Genomic DNA, 18555 nt, shown 5'->3' with positions numbered 1-18555 from the left:
GGATACCACAAGATCTAGCAGCTTCTACATTAAGGGACTAAAGGGCGTGGAATAGGATATTCCAGAAGTCAAAGGAACTAGGACTAAAACCAAGAATCACCTACCCAGCAAAACTGAGTATAATACTTCAGGGGAAAAAATGGTCTTTCAATGAAATCAAGGACTTTCAAGCATTCTTGATGAAAAGACCAGAGCTGAAAACAAAATTTGACTTTCAAACACAAGAATGAAGAGAAGCATGAAAAGGTAAACAGCAAAGAGAAGTCATAAGGAACTTTACTAAAGTTGATCTGTTTACATTCCTAAATGGAAAGACAATATTTGTAACTCTTGAAACTTTTCAGTATCTGGGTAGTTGGTGGGATTACATACACACACACACACACACACACACACACACGCAAGCACACGCACACACAGAGACAGAGAGCACAGAGTGAATGGAATAGGATGGGATCATATCTTAAAGAAATGAATTTAAGAGGTGAGAGAGAAATATATTGGGAGGAGAAAGGGAGAAATGGAATGGGGCAAATTATCTCTCATAAAAGAGGCAGGCAAAAGACTTTTTAGTGGAGGGAAAAAGAGGGGAGGTGAGAGAAAAACATGAAGTTTACTCTCATCACACTTGACTCAAGGAAGGAACAAAATACACACTCATTTTGGTATGAAAACCTATCTTACAATACAGGAAAGTGGGGGAGAAGGGGATAAGCAGGGTGGGGGGGATGATGGAAGGGGGGGTAATGGGAGGAGGGAGCAATCTGAAGTCAACACTCTTGGGGAGGGACAGGATCCAAAGAGAGAATAGAAGCAATGGGGGGCAGGATAGGATGGAGGGAAATATAGTTAGTCTTACACAACATGACTATTATGGAAGTCATTTGCAAAACTGCACAGATATGGCCTATATTGAATTGCTTCCCTTCCCAAAGAGAATGGGTGGGGAGGGAGGGATGAAGAGAAGTTTGAACTCAAAGTTATAGTAACAACTGTCGAGTACTGTTCTTGCTACTAGGAAATAAGAAATACAGGTAAAGGGGTATAGAAAGTTATCTGGCCCTACAGGATAAAAGAGAAGATGGGGACAAGGGAAGGGAGGGATGATAGAAGAGAGGGCAGATTGGTGATAGGGACAATCAGAATGCTTGGTGTTTTGGGGTGGGGGAGGGGACAAATGGGGTGAAAATTTGGAACCCAAAATTTTGTGAAAATGAATGTTAAAAGTTAAATAAATAAATTTTAAAAAAAATAATATTCAGCCCCAACTCAACTGAATCTCTCCCTCTCAACCTAGTAAGAATTATCATATGATTTCATATGATAGTGAGAACAAGAAAATTTATTTAAAATAAAAGGCATCTTGATTTCCAGGGCAAAAAATCAAAACATACCTCAAATCCAATCATCATCCCCAAACTACTCTCTCCCTTGTTTTTAACTCCCAGACTCAGGCCACAAGGCTACAATTCTGGGTCTCTATAAAGGCAACCACACTGGCATACTGAGGATGGCTACTAGCACAGGTTCTTAGATCTCCTTTACTAGGAAAGGGAGCTGTTTAAGGGGTCATTGACCTTTTTAAATTACATTCAAAACAGAGAAAATATAAGCAGAGGAAACAAAGACCAGCAGGCAGGACTTCTAACTGTTTGACCATAAGCCATATATACATCACAAATCAACAAACAGCTCCAACTTCCTGACCATTACATACATAAATAGTTATCAAAGAGAGAAGCACCAACATATGGGTTTTCAAATCTATGGGGCTCCTTAATGACTACCCAGAGTCTCATCTGGCACATGAACCTTCTTCCAAAGAGCAAGCCCCAAAACAAAACCTCACCTCAGACTATATATAATAAAGGCTCAGCTCATGATTGGCTCACGGGTCGAAACCTAAGTGACTCAACACAGCTATGAACTATCATGGTTCAAAGGAGATTGAGCCTTCAGATGCTCACGATTTAGCCTGAGCCTGGCAAACTGAACTCCAAAAAGAAAAATTATAAAAAATCCCCTTTTTCTTTGCTGTAACAGTCTCCTATCAAGTGGCTATACTACAGTCACTTTCAGTTTATAGGAACAAGGGCAGGTTGTAGTAAAAATCTGCCATAGATGATGGCTAAAGATGCTATGTTTTAATGCCTGGACCTGTAGTGTGTCTTGCCACTGGATGGGCGAACCTCCATGTTCCTGTAGCCATAATGTCCCACTCAAAGGGAGGGGGCTTGTGCTGTGCAATCATATTTGAGTCCTCAAGTCTAATGTTATCAGGAACAAAAAAAGTCTCATAAGCAGGAGTGTATTGATGTTGGTTAAGAATAAATCCAATTCTGAAAAAAGTTTTAGAAAAGTTTATTAAGTGGTCTGGGAGAGGAGAGAACCAAAATAGGTGACATTCTCCTCTCATTCTCTGTAAGTTCTACATCATATAGAGTTCAAACAATGGTACAAGGAAACAATATCCATTTGGACACCATGTAGGCAGCTTCCAGTGAAGACATGAGGTTACTTGAAATGGATGATGGGAGGAAACTACCTATATTCCTTGTAGTAATGTCTGACTCCCCTGGAAGTTTTCTGGGGGTAATCACAACCTGCACATCCTAGTTAAGCAAAAAATCTGGTCTCTAAGCCACACAGGACTATACTCAAACAATGCAATAAAGTTTTCCCACAATGGTAAATATTTAACAACTGAATCTCCCTCCCCCCCCAAAAGTGTGTATAATATACTTTTAAGTTTAATCTGTGATGTTAGCATTTTCAAGTCACTTTATTAAGTCTACATCATCAACAAACAATAGAACAAGTTCTGATTTATAGAATTTGACAATTTCTGAGATATAAATGCTCACACTGAAAATTTAACAATCAGCTTCCTTGAGCTGGTTTGAGCTGGTTTGAGCTGGCTTCAGCACAACTCTGCCACAAATCTTTCTGGTCTGCTATGGTACTTCCATGTCTGTCTTCAAGTCTCTTATGCACAAGAACAGGAAAAGAACAATAACCACGATATCCAAGAGAGATAGAACTTGGCTCCCAGATCACTCCTGCCAGATAGGAGCTGTTTTTTTTCTCCCCACTTCCACCTCCTTCCAACTCTGAATCTTAATCTTGGTTTTTCTTATATTGTATCTAGCATGAGTTCACATCAGCTTTAGCCAGTCTAATGTCCTATAGCCCCTGAAGCTGTTCTGGAAGCATCCACCAAAGTCCACAGCTGGAAATTTTAGTTTAGAGACATATTAGACATTTCCTTTACAAGTCTAGTGAGAATCTTAATATTTACTTGGGAAATACCTCATGGGAGAACAGCACAGATGAATGCATTGTGTTCTACCCCAGCAAATGTTTTGTTTTGTTTAATAATTGACGAATAGCAAACACAGTAGAAAACTATATTCATCGAACATGGAACTGTGAAAGTGTGTTCAGTTGATGGCCCTTGAGGCTTGAAATGGGTAAGTTTCAAACAAATAAAAGTGAATTCAATTTCATTCAATGAATACTAAGCTTCTAGAACTCTTTATTCCAAGATGCCGAGGTGATAACGGCTGAAAACATAACTCAAAAAGGATTTAGATAGATTTGCTGATGACAGCTTCACAATGGATCACTAAGATAGATTCAATTCATTTAACAAAAAAGATATTTGGGTTTTAATAGTTACCCAAGAGTTTGGCTTCAAAGACAACAACAATAACCTTTCAGAGAATATCCTTTGGTCCATCTGTCAGAGGTTCCCAGCTGAATGGAATAGGGTCTGACCTGATAGGCCAAATTTTTACTGTAATTATGTTCCTCAGCTGAAAAGTTGCTAAGTATATTCTTCTGCTAAAAAAAAAAAAAAAAAGGTTTTAAAATTTGTTCCTCTGTTGGCTGCTATGAAGTCTCCTAAAGGCCCTTAACAATAGTCATTTTGGAGGAGGGAGGGATCCAGAATTGTCACTTCATTGTTCTCACAGTGGATAGAGTGCTGGACCTAGAGTCAAGAAGACCTGAGTTCAAATCTAGCCTCAGACTCTTACTAGCTGTATAACTTTGGGCAAGTCATTTAACCTCTGATTCTGTTTCCACAGCATCTATCTACCTTGAAGGGTTGTTGTGAGGATCAAATGAGATAATTGGCACATAGCAGACACTTAATAAATGCATGTTTCCTTCCTTCCTGTTGAGAAAATTCCACTTACCAATGAAGGTAAGCAACTATTCTGTATCTTATGGTCTTAGAAGTTTGTCTAGGGGAACTGAGAGGTTCAGTGGCTCACATAAGATCAAAGAGACAATGTATTCTAGAGACAGGACTCTAACCTGGATCTTCCTGACTGCATTCCATCAAACTGCCTCTTGCTCTCCATATAATCATAAAGTGCTTGATAGAGTGCTTGTAGCTTACAGAGCTTCTGGCAGGCTGTATTTTCTTTCATTTCAGATCTAGATTGGCTGTGTGAGGCAAGAAAGGAAGAGAGAGTAGGAGAAGGGGGAAACAGATTCAGAGACAGAGAGAAATAGCGACAAGGAGAGAAAGAGGGAGGGAAGGACAAAGGAAGCCAGGGAGAGGGAATATGTACAGGCCTGGTAAGATAGCCTGGATAGATCACTTCGTAGGATATAAGTCTCCCCAGGTTTCTCTGAATGCATACATTTTATCATTTCTTATAGCACAATATAGTATTCAAGAGTACTAAATTACATTTTTATATATGATAATTTATTGAGCTATTCCCTAATTGATGAGGATCAGATCCCTAAGATTTCTATTCTTTGCCACCTCAAAAAAAAAAAGGTATACATATTTTTGTACATACCTGGATTTTGTTTTGCATAGGACTAATCTATCTCTTAATCTATCCTTCCAATAATTCTTCTAACTCCCTTCTTTCCTTTCCCTCCTAATTCCCTGTTGAATGAAATTTATTTCTATTTCTGACTGTGTATATGGTTTTCCCTCCTGTGATCAATTCAGATGAGAGTGAGGTTCGAGTGCCAGCTGTTCCTTCCATCCCCCTTCCTCCTTGTTTCAAGGAGTTTGTTGCTTGGGCAAAGTTTTATACATCTTGTGCCAAGCTATTAATCACCTTTCTTGCATAACTTTCATTTATTTTCCAGTCTCTTCTTCTAGCACTTTCATTTTATTCATAGAAACATTTAAAAATTCTTTATTCATCTCTTTTAAGAATTCTAGTTGAATTTGTGCCCAATCTGTGTTTTTCTTTGTGGCTTTGATGGAAGATGTTTTGGAGGCATCCTCTTCTTCTGAATTTGTGTCTTGAACATCCCTGCCATCATAAAAGCTTTCTATAGTGTTTGCTCATTCTTCTAGCCTATTTTCTGACCTCAGACTTTACATTAGGACATTCTTCTGGAGGTGTCTAAATTAGTCCTGCTTTCTGCTTTCTTAGGTTATTGAGTGTTGTATTATTCCAGGCTTTCAGGGTCAAGCTCAGCCTGGGGGGAGGGGGAGGAACAGGCAAGCTTTCAGTGCTCCTAAAGTGGACTGATCCAGGGCAAAATCTGGTTTCCTTCTCTTCTCCCCCCAACCTGAATTCTGCAAGCTCCTGACCTGGGTTTGGGTCTGAGCAATAGTAAAATGCTGTTGGACTCAGTCACCATCCGTCAGCTTGAAAACTCTGCTACTTCAGTAACAGAGTTTGGAATTCCTGCCCTGTTTATTCCTCTAGGTTTTGGACTAGGCTAGAAGTTCGAACTGAGACCCTGCTCCACTCCTGGGATCCACAGGTGATACTTGCTTTTCTGAATTTTCTCTTTGCTTGGTAAAGAGGCAAGAGCTCACAACCCCTCCTCATCTTAGATTACCACACCTAGGTACAAGTCCCTTTCTCAGTCCACTCTGGGTCTGTGACCTGGACCTGGGTGATAAGTTGGCAGTTGGCACATATTCCTGCACAACACATATCTAGGTCCCATTATACTGAATCTGAGGCCTTTTCTTGACTGGATCTGATTATACCCTGGAATGCTCCACTACCGGAACCATGCGGAGTATGGATTAGAATCGAGGGAATCTTGAGGCAGGGTCACCAAATTGTCCAGGCAAGAGGTAATAAATTAGGATGGTGGCTGTATGAGTGAAGTGAAGGGGATATATCTGAGAGATGTGAGGGTAGAAACAGCAAGATTTTACAATGAATTGGCTACGTAGGGTGAGTATAATAAGGAGTTGAGAGCGTGGTACCAAAATTGGGTGACTGGAAGCATGGTGATGACAATAAAGGGGAAATTTGGGGAACAGTTGGTTTTAGGGGGAGATAATGAGCTGTTCATTATATCATGGCCATACCCTATTCCCATTATTTACATAGTTTGCTGTCTTTCTCCCTATACCAACTTAGGCTAAAAAACAAAATGGTTCACAGTGATTTTTTTCCTTGGATTTCCTGGTCAATATTTGGTCTGGCATATTTTCCAGATCTGTTTGGAGGAGCTTTTGGAGGGGGGAGCTTCCATCTACTCCCACCATCTTGGTTCCATCTCTTACATACACCCTTGATTCTATCTCTACCAGTTTTCTCTTGAAGATTTCATTTATTATCTTCTCCTTACAGTCTCCAAACTATCCCTATTTCCTGGTTTTGTCTCTACAAACATGCCTAAATTACCCTTATCCTTCAAAAAATCCACACTCCATCCTACCATCATTACTATCATCTCTTCCCTTTCTCAGTCAAATTCTTTGAAAGAGTCACCTATGATGCGTGCCCCCACTACTCTTTTTTAGCCCTCTGCAATCTGGCTTCAAACCTTATCATTTAAGTGAAACCACTCTCTCCAAATTTAGCAACAATCTCTTAATCTATCTTCATGCTTCTTGACTTCTTTGTAGCATCTGACACTGCTAGCCACCTTCTTCTCCTGGAAAATCTTCTTTCTGAGTTTTCCTGATATTGAACTCTCTTTGTTTTCCTCTTACCTGTCCCATCTCCTGTGTTGAATTATCATCTAGAACAGTGTAATGCCAGTGTGATACCCATAGCATTGAATATGCATATGTATTCCAGGGTAGATTCACAAAATATAATAAACTCTCTTCCTCAAAGGCAAAACCAAAATATTTATTTAGAACATCACTATTAGGATACCAAGAAGTAAGATTTAGCATAATCAACAATCCAGGGAATGCCAACACTTTAAGCATTCTTTCTGTTAGGCCTCCTCACAAACAAGTTCCCCTAGGCAGAATTCCTCCCTCTGCTCTGCCTCTCTCCGTCTCTCCCCAACATTCTATTTCATTTAACATTCCATTGGGCAGTCTCCTCCCACAATGGACTCCATGTGACTCAGGCTCCCTGTGACTCGGGCTGTATCACAGCTGTAACCTGGGCCAGAGCTCAAAGCAAGTCACATAGCCCTGCTGATGGATGGGGAAGATCTTCCCATTCCATTAACATTACAAGCAGCAGTAGGGAACCTGTGACCTTGAGGCCACATGTGGTCTTCTAGATCCTTGAGTTCGGCCTTTTGACTGAGTTCAAGTTTTACAGAACAAACTCTTTTATTAAGGGCATCTATTCTGTGAAGTTTGGATTAGTCAAAGGCCAGCATTTGAGCACCTAGAGGGTCACATGTGTCCTCGAGGCCACAGGTTCCCCACCCTTGATCCAGAGCAATCTCATATATATGAGTATGTCCCTAATAATGTCCTGGGCCCTTTTTTCTCTATACTTTCCCTTGGTGATCTCTTCAGCTACTATGGGTTCAATTATTATTTATACATAGATGGCCCCCAGATCTACATAGTCATCTAGTTCCTTGTGAGTTCCCTAGTTCCCACTTCAGTAGCTACTGGATATTTCAAACTGGATTTTCCACAGACATCTCCAACTGAACATACACCAAACAACTCATTATCTCCCCCCTAAAAGCCAACTCATTCAAATTTTCCCTTTCTTGTCACCACCATGCTTCCAGTCCCCCAGGCTTGCAACCATGGTACCATGTTCTCAACTCATTACACTCACCCCTACCTAGCCAATCCATTGTCAAATTTTGCTATTTTGACCTTCACAACATCTCTCAGATATATCCCTTTCTCTCCACTCCCACACCTCATTACCTCTTGCCTGGACAAAATTCTCTTAATTCCAATCCATACTTCACATGGCTCCTAAAGTGATTTTCCTGAAGTAAAGGTCTAATCATCTCAATTGACCTGCTGCTCAATAAACCATTGGTGCCTCTAGGATCAGGGCACCAATCAATAGCTCTGCTTACTGACAGATCTTGAAACAAGTTGCCATCTTCTTTATGCCTATATAACCTGAACTCACACCTATCATATCTCCAGGTTCGGAGTAGGGCAGAAACCTGGCAGAAGTATTGGGGTACATGAGGCATTGTGGGAAGACAATTATATTTGGAGTGAGGGCTCCTGAACACTTTTCAGGGCTGCTTTATCACCTTTGGTGTCTACTTGCCACCTGGTTCTCATCTGTTGCTCCAAAAAGCTATAGCATTCACAGCAGCCACACCTTGGTAAAACTGTCTTGGGCAGATGGAGTAAACCAGGTTGAAGGTAACCATCAGGCCTCAAACCCTTCGGTTACTTAGGTCAGTGTCTACCCCAAGCATGTGAAGACTTTCCCAGGCAGAATGGGCAAATGAGAAAAATTTATTCCAACAGTCATGGAGGCAGCCGACCAAGATCTAAATGTTCCACACCAAAGATGCCCAGGTCATTCGCCGCGTCCAGAATCATCGCCATTCATCTTGACTTTTTTCATGTCACAAATTGCTGCTGTGTAGATACCATGAGATCTTCCTCCCTATCCAGCCCTCTCATACTTTCCATACTTTTTCTAGACCATTGCTATTCTAAAGGGTAAATTAATTTAATACTCACCATCCCTACAACTTTCCGAAACACAATACTCCATCCTTTCCAGGACTCCCCTATTTCTGTTGTCTCTCCCTATTGGAATGTAAACTCCTAGAACATTGTACACAGTGACAGCAATGTTGTAAGGATGATCAGCTGTGAAAGATTTAGCTACTATGATCAATGCAGTGATCCAAGATAATTTCAAAGGATTCATGATGAAAAAATACTATCCACCTCCAGAGAGAACTGATGGACTGAGTGCAGATTGAAGCATACTTTTAAAACCTTGTTCATTTATTATTTATTTATTGCTTTTTTGTGCTTTTTCTTTTGCAACATGGCTAATATGGAGATATGTTTTGTATGACTTCACATATTGCTTGCCTTTTCAGGGGGTGAGGGAGGGGCAGGAGGAAGGAGAAAACTTAAAACTCTAAATTACAAAAACTGAATGTTAAAAACTTTAAAAATTTTTTACATGTAAACTATGTTGTGTTCATTTTTTATATATAACTACCAGATGTCAATGTGGAGAACAAAACTCATTGGCTGTCAACTCATTCCTCATTAACCACCTCTAAGATAAGGGTAGGAACAGAATCCTTCCAGACTATAGCTACCTGTACTCTTTGGTGCAGGCTTAGGGAGTGACTTAGAGAGAGAGAGACACTCTTGGCCCCTGCCTCATTCTCCCTTCTCTACTTTAACTTTCTTTGAAGTCATGAGAAAGAATTCCTTAGCTCTGGGATGCCTATGGCTACAAAAACAATATGTTCACTTATGTCCAGAAGAAATAATGGTCCCTGATTCACACAGACTCCTCTCTCTACTCACTAAAGAGGCAACTGGTAGCTCTAGTGGATACAGTTTTGGTTCTGATAATCAAGAAGATAATCAAGTTCAGATCTGAACTTAGTTACTAATTACTTAACCTCTGTCTGCCTCAGTTTTCTCACCTCTAAAATGGGGGTAATAATAGTACCTTGTCACTGGATTGTTGTGAGGATCAAATTAGATAATATTTGTAAAGCACTTAGCATGGTACCTGACACATAGTAGGCTTTATATAAATGCTTATTCCCTCTCTTCTTGGGGTAGTTCATAGTGATAGTAATAAATATAATAATATTGGCCTCTAGATAGCACCCAGCCACAAAACTCTCAAAGCAACTTTGCAGCCATTTAGCTCTCTATAGCTCGAACACTCAGTCATCTCATCTGGAATAATTAAAATTCACCCCATAATTTATCTAGAGAAAACCAGATCAAAAAAAATATATTGAAATAGCAAAGGTGACCTTAACAGGGAAATGAGAAGCTTTTCATTTAGATCTGTGTTTCCTCAAAGGCAGTGAAAGAGAGGAAGGGAAAGTGAAAAGAAGGGAGGAGACACTCTGAGCTCCCTGAATTGTGGGAGTGGGGCAGTGCTGTCATGCCTGCCATGGACAAAAAGGTGTTGAGGCCATTGTTGCCTCTGTCACAGTTTTTCCCTCTATCTATGGCATCAATTCTCATCAAAGATCTCCATGCAAGTCTTCTTCCATAATCCCCCACCGTTCAATATCAAGCAATGTGATATTCTTTCCATATTTTCCAGGGCTAGGAAAAGAAGCCAATGCTATAAGTATCAGAATTCTCTTCCTTTCTTCCATTTGGAAGATCACCTCCAAACAGCTGTCATGTTCATATTCTGTATATACTTATATGTGTTTATGTTATCTCCCTCACTAAAAGATAAGCTCACTGAGGACCGGATTAATTTCCCCAGCAACTCAGAGTATATATTCTGCAGGTGTACAGAGGATGTTGACCTTAGTGGGAAGAAATGGGGTAGCCTCAGCAGCAGACAAATTCCAAGATGGCCTGGGAGATAGCTGAATCAGATTTGAAGGTGACATAGCATCTGGGTCTGGGCCCACTGGCCAGCTAGATTGAGTATGCTAGGTAAATTTGCTCTCATTCAGTAAGCAAGGTAGCTGGGCCCCAGGGCAGGAGTTACCAAGATGCTTTTCAGAGACAATAAAAGCACACTAATCTTTTTTCCAATTGGATTTTGCTCTTAAGGTGCAAAGCTTTTCTGGGAAAAAAGCATAAGGTTAATACAAGTTATTATTTCAATTACTTTCACCTGGCATCTTTGGACTAAAATGAAGCTGTGATAAGCCATCAAAATAAAAATGTGGAGTTGGCTCTCTAAATAATAAGCTTTCTCCCTAATAAGAGCAAAGGAGGTGCCAGAACATGACCAGAAAGCACACTGGGTTTTTTTGTTCTCTTAGTTTTTCTAAAAACCAACATTTTAGGAAGGAGAGATGTCGTCTCGCACTAGGTTAAGCTATTGCTACCTCTACTTATTTCCTGGGTGCTTTGTCTGTCTTGATCTTTCCATTTCTGATGCTTTCATGACAGGTTATTAGGCAGAGGAGCTCACTTTGGGAGAAGAGAGAGATGTCAGCTACTCAGCTGATTTCCCTAGGGATGGACCCTTCTAACTTTATTCTACTTCTCAATATAAACAGGACTTGTTGATAGTGATTTTCAATTCCCCCTCTTCTTTAGGATTCCACAGGACATCTAGCATATCTGTCACAGCCCTCCTAAACACCATTTTATTATTTAAAAACAAATCTTCTCTTTCCCCTTTAGACAGGGATGTGCTGGCAAATGTTTAACAACTGGCTTGCTGGGGGGGTAAAAGAAACATACACTCAGTGTACTCTTAAGTTTAATCTATATTATTAGTTTTTTCTCCATCATTTTAAGTCTATAAATCAATAAAAAAATAAATCAAGCCTTGATTTATAGCATTTGCTAAATTTCTGAAGTGATGTGTCCACACTAAAAATTTTACAATTAGATTGCCCCATTCATTGGACCTGCCCTCAGCACCCCTGTGACTTTAAATATCTCATACTTCTTCCAGAGTCTTCTTTCACTCTCACAGAAACCTGGCTCACCTCAGTGGTTGCAGAAGACTAGGGTCTCTTTTAGAGATAAGGAATCAGTTCTGATGTATCCAGGAGAAATACATACCTAAAACAGCCTGCTTTGGCATTAATTATGCAATCCATTTGAATACTTTAAACCTTTTAAAATCAAATATTAAGGTGGAATGGTTTAAAGTATAAGGACATTCCTGTTCTTTTTAATGACTTTCATAATTACCTTCTTTTGAGAAAAGCTCTCTAGAATCCTCACCAGTCTCATTCTTGCCCTCCTCTCTCTCTCTCTCTCTCTCTCTCTCTCTCTCTCTCTCTCTCTCTCTCTCTCTCTCTCTCTCTCTCTCTCTCTCTCTCTCTCTCTCTCTCTCTCTGTTACCTTTCTTCCCCTTTGATCGTGTGCATTGTCCTGTCCCTGGTGGGCACTGGGCAGGGGCAGGGGTACAGGAACAAAAGATGAAGGAAAAGATACAGGGAAGGTCCTCTCCCCTAGGATAGAAGGGAAACGTTTTGGTTTTTTTTTATTAACCATTTCAAGCCCTTATTAAAAATTCTACAATTGCTATGCCGATTTCCCACCCACCCTCATCTTTTCCACTCTTTCTCCTGACTGTATCAGGAGACCTGGAAATTGCATCTTAGACAAAGCGGGAATGCACTTAGATCTTTCTCAAAGATGTCACTTTACATTTTTGTTGTCTATATTTTATCTATCAACACGGTATCATTGCATAGCTCTAGTTGACCAGATATGTGTGGCAACGTGTCCAGGGACCTATTTTCCTTTTTACAAGTGGCTACCTTTTCCTGGATCAGCAGACTATGCTGATGCTAATACTTTGCTGCTAACACAGGATTAAGGGACTAATAAAGGAATTTCTTTGTTATTCCAAAACAATAAAACTTTTCTCACTCTTAATTGGCTAGAAACAGTTGTTTTTGTTTAGTTGAGTCTGATTCTTCATGACCCCATTTGGGGTTTTCTTGGCAAAGATACTGGAGTGGTTTGCCATTTCCTTCTCCAGCTCATTTTACAGATGATGAAACTCAGGCAAACAGAGTTAAGTGACTTGCCCAGGGTCACACATGTATCTGAAGCTGTATTTGAACTCAGGTCCTTCTGATTCCAGGGCTGTCACTTCATTGTCTTTGCCCTAAAGGAGCTAGAGTAGCTCAGAATGTGTTATATGGGATGACGATTATAGGCCTACCTGTCACTCCCCCGCTACCAGTCATTGTTCAGACCTTAATGGAGAATCCCAGTAATGTGTATATGGAATCCACAGCATGGGGTCTGCTTGTCTGCTTCCTCTTGGGGTCTGCTTGCTCTCAATCCCATTTTCACATGTCCTGCATCACTCCCAAGTCTCATAACTTTGTCTGCGTCCCCACCCGGAGTTCTTGTCTTGAATCTGGAGCTTCCTGGCAGGTGCCAGTGTGGTTGCTTTTCCAGCATGTTTATTATAGCCACTATACCCAGAAGATGTCATTCTCTTTTCTACTGTACACATGACTTTAGCTTTCCTCCATACCATATGGTACAGGGAAAAGCTACTTCTGTACTTTTGGCACTTACCCAGTATATATACATCAAAATGGAGTGTTCAGGAGGACCAGCACCTCAGGTGTGAGGTTTTGCCAAGCCCTTTTCATGGCTGCTCATCCACTTCTGGTGTCCACCTGATTCACCCAACTCTCACTTGTGACTCCAAGAAGCTGTGGCACGTTCAGTGGCCTCACTGTAAACTGTCCCAGCAGACAGGTTAAACCAGGTTGGGGGTGACAAATAGGCCTCAAGTCTATCCGTGAGTTAAGGGGTATCTACCCCAAGCACGTGAAAACTTTTCCCAGTAGAATGTGCAGATGGGAACAATTTGCTCCACTGGCCATCCCAGTGGCTGAGGCAGGTGCTGTGGAATATTTAGAACATATTCAGACACTGAAGATGCCAACGTCATCCACTGCATCCCGAGGCATCGCCAGTCATGACTTTTGTCCTGACACTTGATTGCTGTGACTCTGAGAGTGAGGCTGATGACTTTGTGCAACTCTTTCTCATTTAAATCCAATTTATGCACACATCATCACTTTTGAAAACAAAGAACAAAGAATACATTGAAATGCCACCTTCAGCAAAAGCCTATTGGTTCAATCCCACTGATTTAGAAAAATGGTGCTGCTCATCATTCTGTTTTAGTCTTTTCTTGTTGACTTTTTCTCTTAGGTCTGCTTTTGAAAAAAACTCTGCAGATGATATGTTATTCTTTGTTATTACCCATTCCCCCCACACCTATTTGGAAAATGAGGCAAGGCAGGTATTATCTCATGAGTCCCCGAAGTTTTGGCTTTCCTGTAGTCAGTCATGTAAGCACACTGATCAAGCAATTGTAGTAAGAATGACTGTGGGTGGAGTCACTTCCCAGGTGGAAGAAGACAGTATTAAGACTATCTGGGTGCTACATGGATGGCATGTGAGCAAGCAGGATGTTTAATGAATAGAATGTGGACTTGCATCAGAAGAAGCAGATTCAAATCTCACTTTTGGTGCTTATGAGCTGTATGACCATGGGCAAATCACTCATTCTCTCCAAGCCTCAGTTTCCTTAGCTGTAAAATAGGTATAATCCTGTAGTGTCTCTCACAGGGCAGTTTAGAGGCTCAAATGGAATCATGTATTTAAAGCATTCTGCAAACTTTAAAGCACCATGTAAACGTCAGTTTTAGTAATGGTGAGGATAATGACAACAGTGGTGATGATGACAGCAACATTAGCCTGGTACAAATTCAAAGGATAGGTAGGTTTAGCAAATATTGTAGATGACCTGGAAAAATATACCTAGTAACACCTGCTGCACTCTCTCCTCCTCAGGCCATCAGCCTTCATCAAGGCTGGCTAAAAGTCAGCATAGTAGACATCAAAGAAGAAGTGTAGGGGGGAGAGGGGAAGGCTGGGGAATGAACTGACGCAAGGAAATTTCTCACAAATTTTCTTCATCATACATCCTGTCGACCTGAAAGTTTGGTTAAAAGACACAGACAGGCTAATTTCTTATTATTTATTCCCTTAAAACTAGCAGATACATGATCATGGAGCCAGAAGGAAACTTCTGACTGGTTGATACAAGAATGACCAGGCTTAAATCTGTTTTAGGACAATCCAAGGATGTCTCTGTCCCTCAGATTTATGGTCTCTATATGTGTTTAAGTATACCATGAGAAAGTAATTTTCTTAACTGAATAAGTTGTGAATTCAGTGAGACAAGACAATTAACAAAGTAGGATCAGCTGGAATTTAGGATTCCCAGGATATCTGAGTTTCCCCCATATAGCATATGTTTCTGTGAAAAAAGATAAAGAAGAATCACACCACTAGTTGCAGACATCTTGTCATAAACAGCTCTTTGAAATTGTTGACACAGAAAAGGGCATTTTTAGAGCAAAACAAAGCAGTCTTATTGATTAGTTCAGGCTTTGGCCCTTACTAAAAGTCCAAAAATGATATTAAATGTTACCAATCTCAACTATCCATCCTTCTCAGAGTAGTAGTTAGTCACCAAAGAAACATTCAAGTGCCTATTATATGTCAGGCCCAGTACTAATTCTAGGGATACAAAAAAGAAGCATAAGAGAGTTCCTGCCTTCTAGGAGCTCACACTTTAATGGGAGAGACACTATGCAAACAAATATGTCCAAACAAGGTATACACAGGATAACTAAGGAATAATTAAGAGAAGAAAAGCAGTAGAATTGAGGAATTGGAAAAGACTTCCTGTAGAACAGAGGAGTCAAACATGACAGGAGTGCCCCCTGAGTGCAGCACAAACCAGACTAAAATGCAATTGAGAAAAAAATTATCAAAATAAAAAATATAGTAAAATATAGATAATGCTAATATGTGGCTTTCTAAGTTATAAGCTCCCATAGGGATCTTTGAGTATGATTTAGTGGCTGTTAATTTAGTTAATTGGATAGAGATAGGGGAGAACATTTCAGGCATGGGAGATGCTGCTCTCCTGAGCTTAGAGAAATGGAGAGTCTTGTTTGTGGAACAGCAAGGAGGCCAGTGTCATTGAATCAAAGAGTATACGGTGAGGAAGAAGGTATAAAAAGATTGGAAAGGTAAGAGAGGGAATATTTTATGAAGTGTTTTGAATGCCAAACAAGATTTTATATTTCATTGTGGAGGTGATAGGGAAGTACTGGAATTTATTGAGCAGGGGGATGATATAATAGGATCTGAAGTTTTAGACAATCACTTTAGTGGATCAATTGGAGTGGTGAAGAGAATGGAAGCAGGCAGACCCATCAGTAGGTTATTGCAGCCTTTCAGGAGTGAGGAGATGAGGGTTTGCTCCAGCTGGTGAGAGGAGAAGGCATAAAGTTCTTCAGGTTCCTGAAGGGAAAGAAAGGTTCTAGGTAGAAGCTGATGTATAAAGGAGCTGTACTTCAATCAGCTGGAAGCCCAAAGGAAACCAGAATCCCTTCTTTCTTCCACTCAGAAAGACAGTAAACATTGAGCAATCAATATCCACCAATGAGGACAATCCCATGCAAATGACCCTTTAAGCCAAAAACAATAATTTTATCCAGAAGTTTAATATAAATAAGTCCAGAACTCTACCTATTATGCTGCCTAGCTACCTCCAAAAAAAAAAAAAAAGGCCCCAAACAACAAAAAAACCACCTTTTCCTTATAACAAAAATACTGCACAGGCTCTTCTCTACACATCAAAATCATTCAAGATTCCCTGAAAGGGTGAAAAGATCCTGATATATCACTTATTAACCTTGATAGAAAAAATCCCTGTAATATGAGCATGCTTCCTCTCTGTCTAATGGGAGCAATACTAACTGTTCTACCAGGTCTATGAAGATTAAATGGGAATTGTAAACTGTGAATAGGCAGTCTAATATGCTTTAAAGGAAAAAACATTTCCTGTTTCCCACTGGAATCTTAGATTCTGTCCCAGGAAGCTAGATTTAGTTAATTAAGCTTTGTATACCATGTGGCCTGGCTGTCATTCTCATTTCCTTTCCATGGGAGTCTTGGCTTCTGCCCTAGGAAGCTGGGTTCTGATAGGAGCGTTTTCAATCTCATTTTCTACCAAACCAGGTCCCAATGGTATCACTTCCCCAACATCTCCATAGCATGTACCTATCTTCTTACTTACAGCTCTCCTTTATGCTTCCCCTCCCCCCAGCAGAATGTGGGAAGGGATTATCTTGCTTGCAAGTTGTCTTCAAAACTCAGTACCGGGTCCTGTTCACAACAAGTTATGTTCACTACTCCTATTTCCTTTCTATCACTCTTCTAAATCCTGTGCAATCTGGCTTCTGACACTCATAATTAAGAGAGAAGCTGTACTGAACAGAAATCTACTCTTCCAGCCTTTAGTCATAGATCATTGTACTGATATATGCTGCACAGGTAAGGAAGCAAGGTCTAGTAACCAGTTCACCAGCCCTAGCCCTCTGTACACAGTAAGATAACCAACAAGGGAAAGAAGTTCCATTAACTCAACATATTTTTAAAAATATATAAATAAGAACAAAAGGACGTTCAGAAGGAACACAAATAAGTAGGGAACTTCAGCTGACTGCTTTTTTAAAAAACAAGAGGTTTGGAAGGGAGCTTCATGGTTTCTTATGCAATCCTCTGCCATAGATAGATAGATAGATAGATAGATAGATAGATAGATAGATAGATAGATAGATAGATATAGATAGATAGATATAGATATATATATAGATATATGGTGCTGGTGGCACGGTACTTGGAGTCAGAGAGACTTAAATTCAATTCTGGCCTCAGATTCATACTAGCTATGTGATTCTGAGCGTGTCACTTAATTTCTGTTTGCATCAGTTTCCCCATATGTAAAATGGGGATAAGAATAGCACCTACTTCTCAGGGTGGCTATGAGGATTAAATGAGAAAGTATTTGTAAAGTGATTAGCACAGCCCCTGTTAGCTATTGTTACTACTATATACATGGGAATGCTCGTTGTTTTTTGGATGTGAGTTCAACATTAAAAAAAATAAAATGTCATGCTATTTAGTCATATTGTAGTGAAAGCTTTTCAGAGCCTTCTTAAGGCCAATTAATACTTTATAACCTAGAAGAGACAGAAAATAATGGTATAGTAGAGAAAGAGAATTAAACTTGGAGTAAGATGAAGTAGGTCTGAATCCTAACGTTGTCCCTTACTGCCTATGTAACCTCGAGGAAGTCGCTTTTCCTCTCGGGCCTCATCTATAAAATAAACAGGTTAAATTAGATAATCACTAAGGTCCTTTTAAGCTCTAACATTCAACTTACCCTTTCTATAAAACGTTTAAGAAACTATCATGTATTACTAGCCTTTCAGGACATAACAAACTGGTTATTTCTGAACTATCACAGTTTCACTACTCTGAAATGTGACATGAATGATACATGATTTTTCTTTCCTGAAAGGTAAAAAAGTCTCAGAAAATGCAGAGATCACATAACTAGGCATATACCACCCCCATTTCCTCCAGTCCCCTAGTCAATGATTAAAAAGGCATCACACTCTGATGTCTTGTGTCTTTTCTTTTTTCAGTAGCACTTTTGGTAGTGATGGGTTAATAGCTAAAGAAACTATGATACAAATCTGAAAGAAATGATGAAGGCAGAGGCACATGGTAAGATCTATGTGAACTGATGCTGAGTGAAACAGAACCAGGAAAACAACATACTCACTGGAAATGAAATGAGCAACAACAAAGCAGTAGAAATAGAACCC

This window comes from Notamacropus eugenii, chromosome 2 (genome assembly GCF_028372415.1).
Source record: "Notamacropus eugenii isolate mMacEug1 chromosome 2, mMacEug1.pri_v2, whole genome shotgun sequence".
NCBI classification, from domain to species: Eukaryota; Metazoa; Chordata; class Mammalia; order Diprotodontia; family Macropodidae; genus Notamacropus; species Notamacropus eugenii.
The sequence above is the reverse complement of the archived record's forward strand: the minus strand, read 5'-3'. Positions refer to the sequence as shown.